This window comes from Chaetura pelagica, unplaced genomic scaffold (genome assembly GCF_000747805.2).
Source record: "Chaetura pelagica isolate M959 unplaced genomic scaffold, ChaPel_1.0 scaffold344, whole genome shotgun sequence".
NCBI classification, from domain to species: domain Eukaryota; kingdom Metazoa; phylum Chordata; class Aves; order Apodiformes; family Apodidae; genus Chaetura; species Chaetura pelagica.
The window spans coordinates 10,284,702-10,296,297 of record NW_009953098.1 but is presented as its reverse complement, the minus strand read 5'-3'; the positions used below and the strand labels follow the sequence as shown (position 1 = coordinate 10,296,297).

The 11,596-nt window shown below is 49.5% G+C and overlaps 1 protein-coding gene across 1 annotated transcript in view; it reads left to right on the top strand.

Annotated features, from left to right (window-relative positions):
* Positions 1-11,596, top strand: part of ATP11C (ATPase, class VI, type 11C) — a 66,061-nt gene that overhangs the window by 11,199 nt on the left and 43,266 nt on the right. The gene's annotated exons all lie outside the window — the stretch shown is intronic.

Sequence of the window (11,596 nt, the reverse complement as noted above, 5' to 3'; positions counted from 1 at the left end):
CCTGAAGTCTGTAATTACTCATTCCCCCCCCCCCATCTTCCACAGCAAGCCTGGTGAAAAACCCGGTGTTTTGACATCATTTCGGGAGCTGCCGCTCAGCCAGCGGTGCCGGCCATCGCGCGGGGCACGGCCGGGGAAGTTCCCCGGGTTCCAGCGGCAGGGATGTGGTGTGAGCACCCCGGGAGCTGCTCCCACCCCTTGGCCCCCGGGTACCTGTTGGGAAACGGCTCTGCGGGGGGCAGACCTGCTGGGAGGGGTGTCTTCGTGCTCACTTTTGAGGTACTCTGGCAGGTACCCGGGTTTTTCAGCCCTCAGCTCCTTCTGTAAGTCTGGAGGTAGCTCTGCAGCAGTTCTGGGGAGGAAGAATGGTTAAGTTTCCTGTTTGTAGGCTGGATTGCTGTTGTAGGCTTTGGGTAAGCCTGGCAGGGAACACACCTGCAGCTATTGTTCTGCAGCCCCGAGGACAAATGGATCAGGTCTAATCTCCACACCCTGAGTTTCTGACTGTTGAGTTGTGTTATGTGCTTCTGACCTGCCCTCACAGGAGGCTTTTTCTAGTATCAGGAGGCATTTGGGATATCGGGAGGCATTTGGGGTATGAACTCTGTTTTTTTGGAGCATGAGTTCTGTCTTTTGGAGCTATTGCATTTGGCTAAGAGCATTTTTAGGTGATGGCCTCTTGTGAGCAGGTACCAGTGGCTGTGGGATCCCACAGAGGTGCCTGGTTGGGCTCTGGCTTCGGCATCCTGTGCTGCCCAGTGGACCCACAGTGGCTCTGCAGCACTTCCCACCAGCCCTTGGCATGGGGAGGGAACATGCACCACTGCCAGGGCCTGATGTCTCCATGGGAGCAGAGAAGAAATGGTCCTGAACACCAAACTCAGGTATTTTGAACAGCTTTGTTCTGTGCTTAACTGTTTCAGGGTGTGTTTGGAGGGCTGGAGGTAGTTTTCTGGTTGGAGGAGTTAATCTGCTCAGGGCCTCTGGAGCTCGCCAGGGTGACTGTGGCGTTGCTGAGGGTTGTTGGATGCTTTTTCCATGCACTGGCTTTGTAAGGTGTTTGAGCAGCAGGGAGCCCTGTTGGTTATCAGGCTGGTGCAAGGGGCATGGGTCCCCCTGGCCTCAGGCAGATAGTAGCTCCTGCCAGGCTGCTGTGGCTCTGCCCTCTCTCCAGCCCCACAGGGCTCTCAGGAGCTGGCTGAGCTTGGGTTGGTCCCCACTCTTGCTCTGTGGGAGGAGAGGAAACCCCATGCTGGTGTTCCTGGTATCCCCAGGCTGCTGTCTTGCCCTTGGTTCTGTATGGGTGGCGTGGGGCTTTGAGTGATGCTCGTTTAGTGACAGTGGTGTTGCAGAAATTCACTGCCATTGTTAAAGGCTGCGGATTTTCTGGCACTTCAGATCCTATAGGGCTACTCAGACAAATGTTGTTATCTCTCCACTGTGTGTTCTCTGCCAGAGACTCATAAATACCAACGGATATTAAAAATCCTGTTTCAGATATGTCACAGCTTGGGCACAATGAGTATGTCTTGCCCTGTAACATGACTATTTTATGACTTTGTTTCTCTCTCTCCCATAAACTTTTTTATCCTGGGTAGGGTACAAAATGGGGTGGCAAAAAGAGCAAAAGGGACAGACTGAGTCTGCTTTGCTGCCCTGGGGTACAGGCTGATGCTCTCTGCAGATACAAGTTGGACTCTGAACTTCAATTTACACTATTGAAATCATCCCTGCCAAAAGGAGAGATAGGGCTGGGATGGCTGTGGGTAGGCAGGATTGCTATGGTTAATCCACTTTCAAGAGATACTGTCAGCTTGAAATATAACTTTAGTTCTTTTTTGGAAAGAGATTCTGGCATTGGAATCTTATTTTTAGTCTCATGCTACTTGTACAGCTGCTGTGGGGAGGATGCAGGAGTAGAGCAGGGAAGTGTGTTGGTGACCAGGGAGGGTTTCAGTCTGTCTCCTCGTGCTGGGCTCCTTGCAGGAGTGGGGTGAATGCTGCCCACTTCCAAACTCACTTGGTAGATTCCTGGGAAGTGCTGGTTCCTGTTTCACGCATGAAAGGCAATGTGCTTTTTTCCTAGGTTACTTTTCCTGGATGGTTCTGAAGAGCACAGACTGCTGTACGTGCAGGCCAAAGCTCTGCACCACAGCTCTGCTCCTGCTGCTGGGCCAGTGCAGACCTGGGCTGTTCTAAGAGCCAAGTAAGAAATGGAGAAGGAACAGTTACCAATGCCCCCACGCAGGCAGGCTGGGGGGGCAGCACCCCCGGGTGCTCTCCCTCCTCCTGGGGTACCCTGTGCTGACTGAGCCCGTGGGCACCTGGTGATTGCCTGTCACTGTTTTGCTGCCTGGGTCTCTTGCCTCTGCAGTTAGTGCAGGTCCTTGCTCTGGTATTTATTCTTGTGTAAAATCCAGGGTAAGAAAACAAACAAGCCCTACTTAGGAGCAAAATTCTTCATTTTGTGTAGTATCTAACAACAGGGCCTTGTGTTACTTGCTTTTCATTAAATACCTTGAGGTCTGATCCTCTTTGCAGCCCATGCCCTGGTAAATCCCTGGGTCCTTAGCAAGCTCTGGTCCTTAGCTGCTGGCTCTCAGGAACATGTGCTTGATGGTGGGAGAAGGAAGATGCCTCTTGAATGAGCCTTCAGTGCTTGTCCCTGGGCTGGACCTGCATTGTGGCTTGGTGCCTTTGCTTTGCTTCAGGCTGGTAATGATGTTCTGTTGCTGGTCTTCTGGGGTGCCCATCCCTTCCTGCTGTGTGGCTGCCAGCAGTGGGGCTACCCCCTGGTTGGTTATGTAGCTCTGGGGTCTCCTGCCCTCCTCTCTTCAGGATGTGTCAGCTCCCCCAGGCCAGGACCTGTCTGTCCCCTGGTGTCCCAGGGGGAACACCTCAGGCTTGCCCACTTCCCTGTGGAGGGATGGTAAAGACAGCAAAGGGGGTTTGCTTCTTGCAGCCCTAAAACAGAGGAGGAGCTGCCTTTGTAACCAACTGCTACTTTTCATTTGCATGCTTGGTGGAGCTTTTCCATCTGGGACTCATTTTATCTAATTAAAAAAAATTGCTTGCAAACTGCCACAAGGCAAGGTTGCAGGGGACTGGCACTTGAGCTGGGCTTTAATGTCACCTGTGCCCTGTCCCCCCTGTGGGGGCTGCCCCAGCCAGGCTCCTGGGCACTGCTTCACCCCTTGCTTTACATCCCCCAGCTGTGCCTGCCTGCCACTGGTGTTCTGTGGGCAGCAGGGAAGGGTTCCCCTGGAAAAGCACTTGTGAGTATCACAGACTTCCTTTCCAAAACCTTACCCTTCCCAAAACAGCAGGGGTACAGACCCTGGCCCTGTAAGGCGGGGGGCTCACATACACAGGAGCAGTGCCTGGTGTGAGGTTTGGGCTCCATTTGGGCTCTGCTAGAGCTTTGTGAAGCTCCTTTGGATTTTCTTTAAGGTTGTCTTAGCCTGAGTGACCCCCAACCCCACACACCTTGGGGTGGGGCTGAGGCTAGTGCTGCCAAGTTTGGTCTGGGTCAGGATGCTCCACTGCATCCACAGCCAGCAGCAGCACACAGTTGTGTCCCCTCGTGTCCCCACAGCCCTTCCTGGCCCCTTTGGGGAGGAACAGAGTAGGAGCAAGGCCTTGGAGGTGGCATGTGTTGACTCAAGAGATGTGCTGGAGGCTGGGGAGATGAGTCACACCTGGGAAGGAGCACGAAAGGTGGTGATGCTGAGCCCTGTGGGGCAGGTCCTGCTGGGCACCCTGCAAAAAAATACCTATTTGAATGGCAGGAAATCACGAATTTTAGAAGGGAAATAAATTCTTCATTGGCAATGGGAAGTAGATGAGGAGGGACAAGGGCAGATGGGGAAAGCCCCTGGGGTGCTGTGGGGCTGACCACTGCTGGCTGCTGTGCCCCCACCCCAACCATGCCCCCAGCTTGGGGGGGATGCCTGAGTAAGTCTTGTGGGAGATGTCTGTGTCTGAGGTGGAGGATGCTGATTTACACTCTTGTCTTTAGTTTTTGCAGTAAATGTGTAATAGTCTATTTTGGGCCACGGACACATCTGTGATTTTCTTTCATACTTGCTTTTTAATTTTTTTAAGAGAGTGTGAACCAAGCATTACCAAGTGTGATTGCTGTTCCTATTCTAATAAGAAAGAAGAGCATAGGTGGGAGTTGAAAGCCTTGAGAATTGCTTTTTTCCCCCCCCAGTCCAGCCATGTAAGAGTGGAGGTGCATGTCAAATACCTTCTACCTGCCTGCCAATTTCCACCAGAAGCCTTTTGCTTTCAATGATGTGACAAAAACCCACAGCAAGTGTTGGGGCTGGGGTGTCTCTGTGATGTTGGGTGACAGGTCTGCTTGTAGAAATCCCACACTTGAAAAGAGTGTGGGTTTTAATGAAGCAACTTGAATTTTTCATGAATGTTTCTGGACTTTATTTCGTAACGTATTTAACGTGCGAGTGGCGCTTGGGGCGCGCGGGGCCAGTTCCCCTGTAGCAGCCACAAGACAGCTCATGCTTGACCACAGGGAAGTCAGAAGAGGCTCAAATTGGGAACCTGGACCTGCAAAAGGCTCTTTCCCAGGGCTGAAATCCCTTTTCAATGCCCTTATCCTGGAAAATGGGGACGCAGGGTCTCAAATTCCATGGCAAATCTGGACAGAGGAGTTTCTCAAATTCCTGTAACTGTTTCTCTTTCATGTTGCACAGCAGTCTCCTCACTGTAGCCTTATTCCCAGGAATAGCTCAACCATTTGGCTGAAAATAAATAAAAAGCAAGCCTTGGACATGCAGCTGCATGGAAATGTTCATGCAGGCAGTTAAAATTTGGAGAGGTTAGATCCTACTGTGAGGAGGGACTGGAAAGCACTGGTCAAACATTAATGATCAGTGGTGCTGCCAGTTAAACTCACAGTGTGCAGAAGCTTTTCTGTAACACACATCTTAAGGCTGCATTTTATTCTTCACTTGAAACAGTTTGTCTCCAGTTGGTGTTTTGCTAAGAATAATAATGATTGTCTGGGCTGTGTGGGGAAGGTTTGGTGTTGGACTGACTGAGTTACATGGCAATTTGCTTTTAACAATAAAAATTGTAAAAGCAAACAGGCTGTCTATTAATAGCAGGCTTTTCAGCCTTGCCTTCAATTTCATCCTGTTGCTTTGGTTTATGCACTTCCCTTCTGATTCAAACTGCTGCTTTCTGGCTGTAACTGTTGATGTCCTCTCTAGTGGAGAGAACTCTTTGAAATCTTAGTTAAAAGCAAAGCTGTGGAGAACATTACTGGAGTCTCTTGGCCAGAAGAAACCTTCACACCAGAATGAGCTGTTCTGCCAGTGACCATGGTTTTTGCAGTGCAGGTTGAGGCCCCTGTGAGCATCTTCCTCCCACAGTACAACAGAAAAGCAGCCTTTGGCTGCTGATTCCTTGGGGTGGGGACATTCCTTGTGATACCTGCAGCCAAGGTCTGCCTGCTGGAGGAGCTGACATTGCAGGGGTAAGGGAGGCACTGAGCTGTTCAGTCTGGCTCTGGTGTCTGGGAGTGCGAGTTCTCCAAGAAACTTGGACACGGGGTGACTGAGTGTGCTATTAACCCATTTGCCTTTCCCTGAAAACGTTTGCTCAGGGGTTTTTTCAAGGGAGTTTCCTGCATTTATCTGTGTGTAGGAAGCGGGTGCTGAGGCTGGAGGGCAGTGCTGAGGTTTTCCTGTGCTTCTCCCCTGGCTTGGCTGGTTGCTGTGGTGGCCTTCTGCCAAAAAGTGTCCCCCAGCAAGCCCTGCCTGGGGCAGTGGGTTGGGTTGCAGTGAGGAGCAAGGGGCAGCTCATGCCTAGTGCTGGGACAGGCTAGCCCAAGGTGATCTTTGAAAATACATTACCTGTGGGTTTAGACTGAAATCAGCTGCTTATTGCTCATCTCAGAAATATTGATGTGCTTGCTGAGGTCTGGGCTTGGGAAGGATGGACTGGTTTTTGCCAGTGTGATTGACAGGGTGTTTGTGGATTTCACCTGCTCGTGCTCTCCTCAGTGTCCAACCTGGGCTCTGAGCTCTGCATGTCAGAGAAGGGTTTGGGTTGGAAGGGACCTTAAAGACCATCTGGTTCCAACCCCACTGCCATGATGCAAACCACTGGGAGAACCCTACTTGTCACCCCCAGCCCTTAATCTCTTGCAAGTAGAGAGTATCTTTATTTTTCCCCCTATTTGTGGCCAAACCACACTGAGGTATTTTTTAGTGTTTTCCCTTGTTTGCTCAGGCATTTGCAGCTTTCTCAAAGCTGTGGGGCCCACACAGGTGCTGGGCTCCAGGCAGGGCTGATCCCTGGCAGGTTGGGGTGCCAGGCTGTGCCCACCAGTGATTAACCCATTAGCTGCTGCTGCTCAGGGCCTGTGTGACAGCCCTGTGTGACAGACATGGCATGAAGTGTGCTGTGCTCATACCATGGCTTGTCCTCTGGGGCACTGCTGGGCAAAAAGTGTGTCCTTCTCACTGGAGGTGGGTAATAAGGACACTGCTGCTCATGCTGATGATTGTAGGCTATTATTATTATTAAATTATTCTACAAAATCTCTCTCCTGCAGTTTTGCTCTCCTGTGACTCCCTGCCCCCTTTCCACAGGCTGGCTCTGCCACCACAAAGGAGTCACGACTGCTCTCCATGTAACCATCACATTGTAGTTCACTTAATTACTTTGAATTATTCAACATCCCACCAGTGAGTTGTTGGCTGGTGTTTGCCTGAATTGGTTAAGGTTTGATTTCAGCAGCTACTATTTTGCTTTTAGCAGTGAAGTTGACACTAGGAGTTGTGTGGAGCAGTTACATGGGTTACCATCACCCTTTTGTCGGGGGGGGGGGGCCAGCCAGTGGCAAGTTGTTGTAGAGCTTAGTTTACTAACTTGTAGCCTGGGGAAGCAATGGAACTTTCCTGTTTTAGAAGGTTTCCTCTGGCCCCTGCCTTTGCCTGGCTCCTGCCTGGCAGCAGCAGGGCTGCTGGGTCAGGAAAGCCTGTTCTGCCCAGAGGCTGCAGCTATTGTGTGTGTGTATATATATATGCATTAAATAATATATAAGGGCATTAAATACATTTATTTTGCTTATGGGCTTCTCAGGTGTAGCCAAGATCCAGGGAGCTTCTAGGTGGTGGTTGGCACAAGGGTTTGATGGCTGCAAAATGCATTTGAATAAATATTGAGCTGTGTGCCTGCATGTGGGGCTGGGTGGGGAGAGGAGCTGATCATTACCCTAAAGAGGGGTTCACTGGTGGATGGGAAGCAGTCCTGGGTGGTTCTTTGCTACCCCTCATCATGTTTCATGCTCTCATAGGGATGCTCGCTGCTATGGATGCTGCTCAGAACCAGTATCTGTAAAAATCTTTTTTTAGTTCCTTAGGCAGTTCCTTCTGCACATGATTTGCAGTATGTCAGGCTCTCTAGTATTTTTTTTTTTTTCCCCAAAAACATAGTCATTTAGTTTGAGATGGGATTCCAACTGAAGCCAATTTAGTCTCAAAGCGCGTCTGCTCTTGACATCCGGCGGTAACTGAGAGCGTTTGTAGTTCAGAGTCATTTGTCCTGCTCTCCTTCATAAGAGCTTCATGCATTTATTTGTGATCTGACTGTTTGTAAAAGGCTTTTTGTTTTCTTCCTGCAAGCAGAAAGGAGGGGTAAACACCTGCAAGGGTCTCCTAGCTGGGGTATTTTGGGAGCGAATCAGGCTTGTTATTTTTGTTCAAAACTCTAGCAAGGTTCCTGTTAACCTCCTTTTGGCCCTGGATGAGCAATGCTTTGCTGCAGGCTTTTTCCTCTGAGTTTTGCATGATCTATAGGTGAAAGGGCTCTTGGTCTGGCCCCAGTCTTGCTTTTGTAGGACAGTATGTGGAGGGCTTGGTAGTATCTAGCTGACTGTTTTCAAAGGGTCAGCAAGCAGCATTTAGGTCTGGCCTGTCTTCAAGTACTCTGTATACCCTTAATAAGATTTCATAAGACTACTAAAGTGGAAAACAGAGGCAAGGCTCACTTCATAGATGTAATTTGTTTGCAGTATTGTGGCAAGTGCACTGACTTGCAAAACAAAAAGGGATTCTATTTTTCTTGTGCAGTAAAGGATCTAGGAAAGCTGAGTAAGACGTGCAACAGGCAAGACTAGACAATTTGAAGTGTCTCTTTGGTATTGCAATCCAAGATCTTTTCAGCAGTAATAAAAATTAAGTACTGCTAGACTGCAGCAATGCTGTGCTCCATTGCCTGAGTCTCAATTGGCTTAAGAGAGGGGAAGAAAAAAAATCTCACTGCCAGGAAATTGGATGTAGGGGAAGAAAAAAAAATAAAACCCCTTTGTGAGCAGTTTTGCTATCTTTTAGAATGATTTCTGTGTAACTCCTTCCCAGCATTTGCAGACAGCCCAGTGGCTGCTGCCTGGGGTGATGTACCTCAGGGCTGGGGGGGCTCAGGCTGCACTGGGGGCACCCGCTCAGCTCAGCCCTGCTCTTACAGGGGCTGCAAAGCCAAGCTTAAAATGCAATATTGATTCATTGGTTTTGGCTTGCAGGGTGGTGCTTTGCATGCCAGTTCTTGGGGAAGGTTTTTATTTTTTTTTCCCTCTTCCTTCCACCTCACCTTTTATTTTAAATGTTTGCTCAGGGAGGGAGCACAGTAAAATTAGCTGTGATACCCAGAGGGCTGTCATCCTTATATTAGCCAAATCATCACTGTGGAGTGCATCATTTCCGTGGGGTGGGTTTTTCCAGTGCAGTTGAGTGGTTGGAAGTGGGACTCTTCACTTGACAAGCACCTTTCTGGTAAATGCAGGGTGGGGAGATGAGATGGGCAGAAAGGAAAACTTGGGAGAAGGAGCTTATCTTGGTAACTGAGAGCAGGAATGACCTTATCCCAGTGCCTGTCTAGGGAAGGTGGTGGGTGGGATGGGATAGGAATTGCTGTGAGTCACCAGGGCCATCTCTTGGGATGTTTCCCATTCTGCACAGGATGAGCTCTCTTCTCCAGCTGACAAGGCCAGGATGAACCTCAGCAAAACCTCTCCTGCTCCAAGCCTGGCATCCTGGGGCCAGCTCAGACTTCATCTCCAGGTCCCTGTGGAGAAGCAGATTTCCCTCCTGCTGCCAAACCTGGCTGCTGTGCCTCTGGCTGTGCTCAGCCCCGGGTGGTGGGTGCTTTGCTGGAGCTGATCTGCAGCCACTCTACCCAGCCTGGCAGGAATATGAGCCAAGAGGATTTCCTGAAGATAAACAATCCTAGACCACGTGTTCAGGATTTCACTGCTGACTGGGTGGATTGCACTGATCTGGTATCCTAGTGTAACTGTGCCTGAAGCTCCAAGGATAAATCTGTTGGTTACTATAGTATCTGGAGATAAAAAGACCCCAGATGGGGTCTGGGGCATGTAAAGCTGATTTTTGTCTGTGCAGCAAGGTGTGGAAGTAGGTTTATTTCTCTCTCTCTTCCCCTTTATAAGTCCTGCTGCTTCTGTGGAAATGTTTCTCTGCAGCACATCAAGGGGAGGGTTAGCAAATCACAGCTTTTACTCTTTTGAAGTAAAAAATCTTAATCTGGACAAGTGCGAGTGAGCAGCACGGAGGGCTGGGACCTCAGGTACCCACTGCAGGGGTGAGGGTGCCCTGAGATGCTGGTGCAGGACTTGGTGACCTGCCCTCTTGTCCCTCCTGGTGGCTTTTGTGTGGGAAATATGACAGAACCTTGGGAAAAAGCTTGACCTGGAGGGACACAGGCTGAGTACAAACCCTTGCTCCTGAGTTGCTGAGGTGATGCTTGCCCTGGCAGGGGGGTCTGCAGCCTCTGCCCCTGGTGGGTGGGTGGCCAGGCAGACTTGCTTCCTGGGGGGAAAGGGAGGAAAGTGCTCTGGGAAATGGGCTGTTTGCTGGCTGGCTCTGAAATGCTGGGAAAAGTTAAAAAGGGGGGAAATGTCTGTAGGTGGCAGAGGTCAGAGTAACCTCTGGCCGAGCTGGGATGCACAACATAGTATTTAGGGGTTTTATTTGTTTCCATAACTGAAGAGCTCTGGCTTTTGGAGGATGAGAAAGCAACAGGAAAGCCAACAAATTATAGCTCTTCTAGTTGATGCAAGCATTGACAGTTGCAAACTTGGAATTTTTTTCCAGTTTGCTCTTTAACTTTTGCCAAGGCAAATCACTGCTCTGAAGAGCTCACTGCACTGTAAAATAGCTGCTGCTGAGCAGACATGTGCACAGCTTGAGCTGGGAAAAAGAGGGAGGAAGAGGTTTGAAAATGGGAAGACCTTGTATTTGCTTTGTGACCTCTGCAAAACATTTGGGCTCTTACTCAAAAGTCCTTTCTTCTGTTCAGTAGTCTGAAATGTTGCTGTGAGCCTGAATTTGATATGCTGGCAGCATGCTGGTCAAAGTTTTGAACTGTCAAAAATAAAAATATGCTGCCTGCATTTCAAGATGAGCAGTGGTTTCATAACTCTGGCTGCCAACAGGGCAGGGGAAGAAGAGCTGAGATCCTGAAAACTTCCAAAGGTCAGTGGTTTTGTTTGAGCAGGAGCAAAAGATTTTCCACAAAACAGCAGCACTGAAGTAATGCCCTCCCAGTCAATATCTGCTGGCTTTGGTGGGCGTTTTGCTTTCATCATCATATGTGAACCTGACTTTTTTGGCTAGAGCTGCTGAAATGAGGCTGTGACTGGGGACAATGTGGCACGTTTGCCAGGAAGATGCATGTGTAACATGTGCAAAGACTTTCTGCAGATAGAAAAAGAAAAGCACAACCAAAACCCCCACCAAAAAAGCTCTTTTTGGCTGTCTTCCCTGCACTTGGCACACCCCGAGTCTGGGAGAGGGCTGGGCCCTCCTATAAGTGTATTATCTGGGGAAAAAAACACTTGTTTCCTCTCTCCACCCTTTAAAAATCTTTAAAGTAGCTCTTTCCTCTCTTTTCCCCGCCCTGCTGTCTCTTGCTGGTTTTATCAGTGGCTTTGTTGACTAAGTAGGCTTTTCCAGGAAACTCAGTCTGGTTGGCTTCTGCTGTTCTCCAGCCTTTGGTGAAGGTGACCTTGCTGCAAGTCCACATGGTGAGGCAGCAGGTCCTTGGGATGGAGGGGACATGGGAATGGGCTGCATGGGGACCCTTTGTGTTGCTGGATGCACCTTGACTTTCACTAAGATGTCTGGGTTGATGATGCTCTGCTAGAGCACATCATCCATTGCTTTGTCATCCCTATTGGGGGACCAGGGATGAAGTCTGGGTGTTGAACTTCATGAAGTACTGACCATGGTTTAAAAAAAAACATTGAACCTTTTCCCTCATTTCCTCTTTTTGCTGTTGCTGCTTGTTCTGCATGATCTGGAGGTTTGCATGGTTGTCCCCTGCATCCCTCCCCCTTGCCTGGAGCCAGCTTTTCTCCTGTGGTCACTCCTTGCTGATAATTGTTCCCTCTCTTCTTAAAGTATCAGTCAGAGCTTCAGCCTCCATGAGGAGAAAGACTGGTTTAAATTTCAGCCTTTCACTTTCCCAAGCTACCAGCCTTCCCTCTTCTGTTTAGAATGAGCAGCAAAAGTCCTCTCTGGGAAAGGAGCTCAGAGCTGTGCTTACCTTC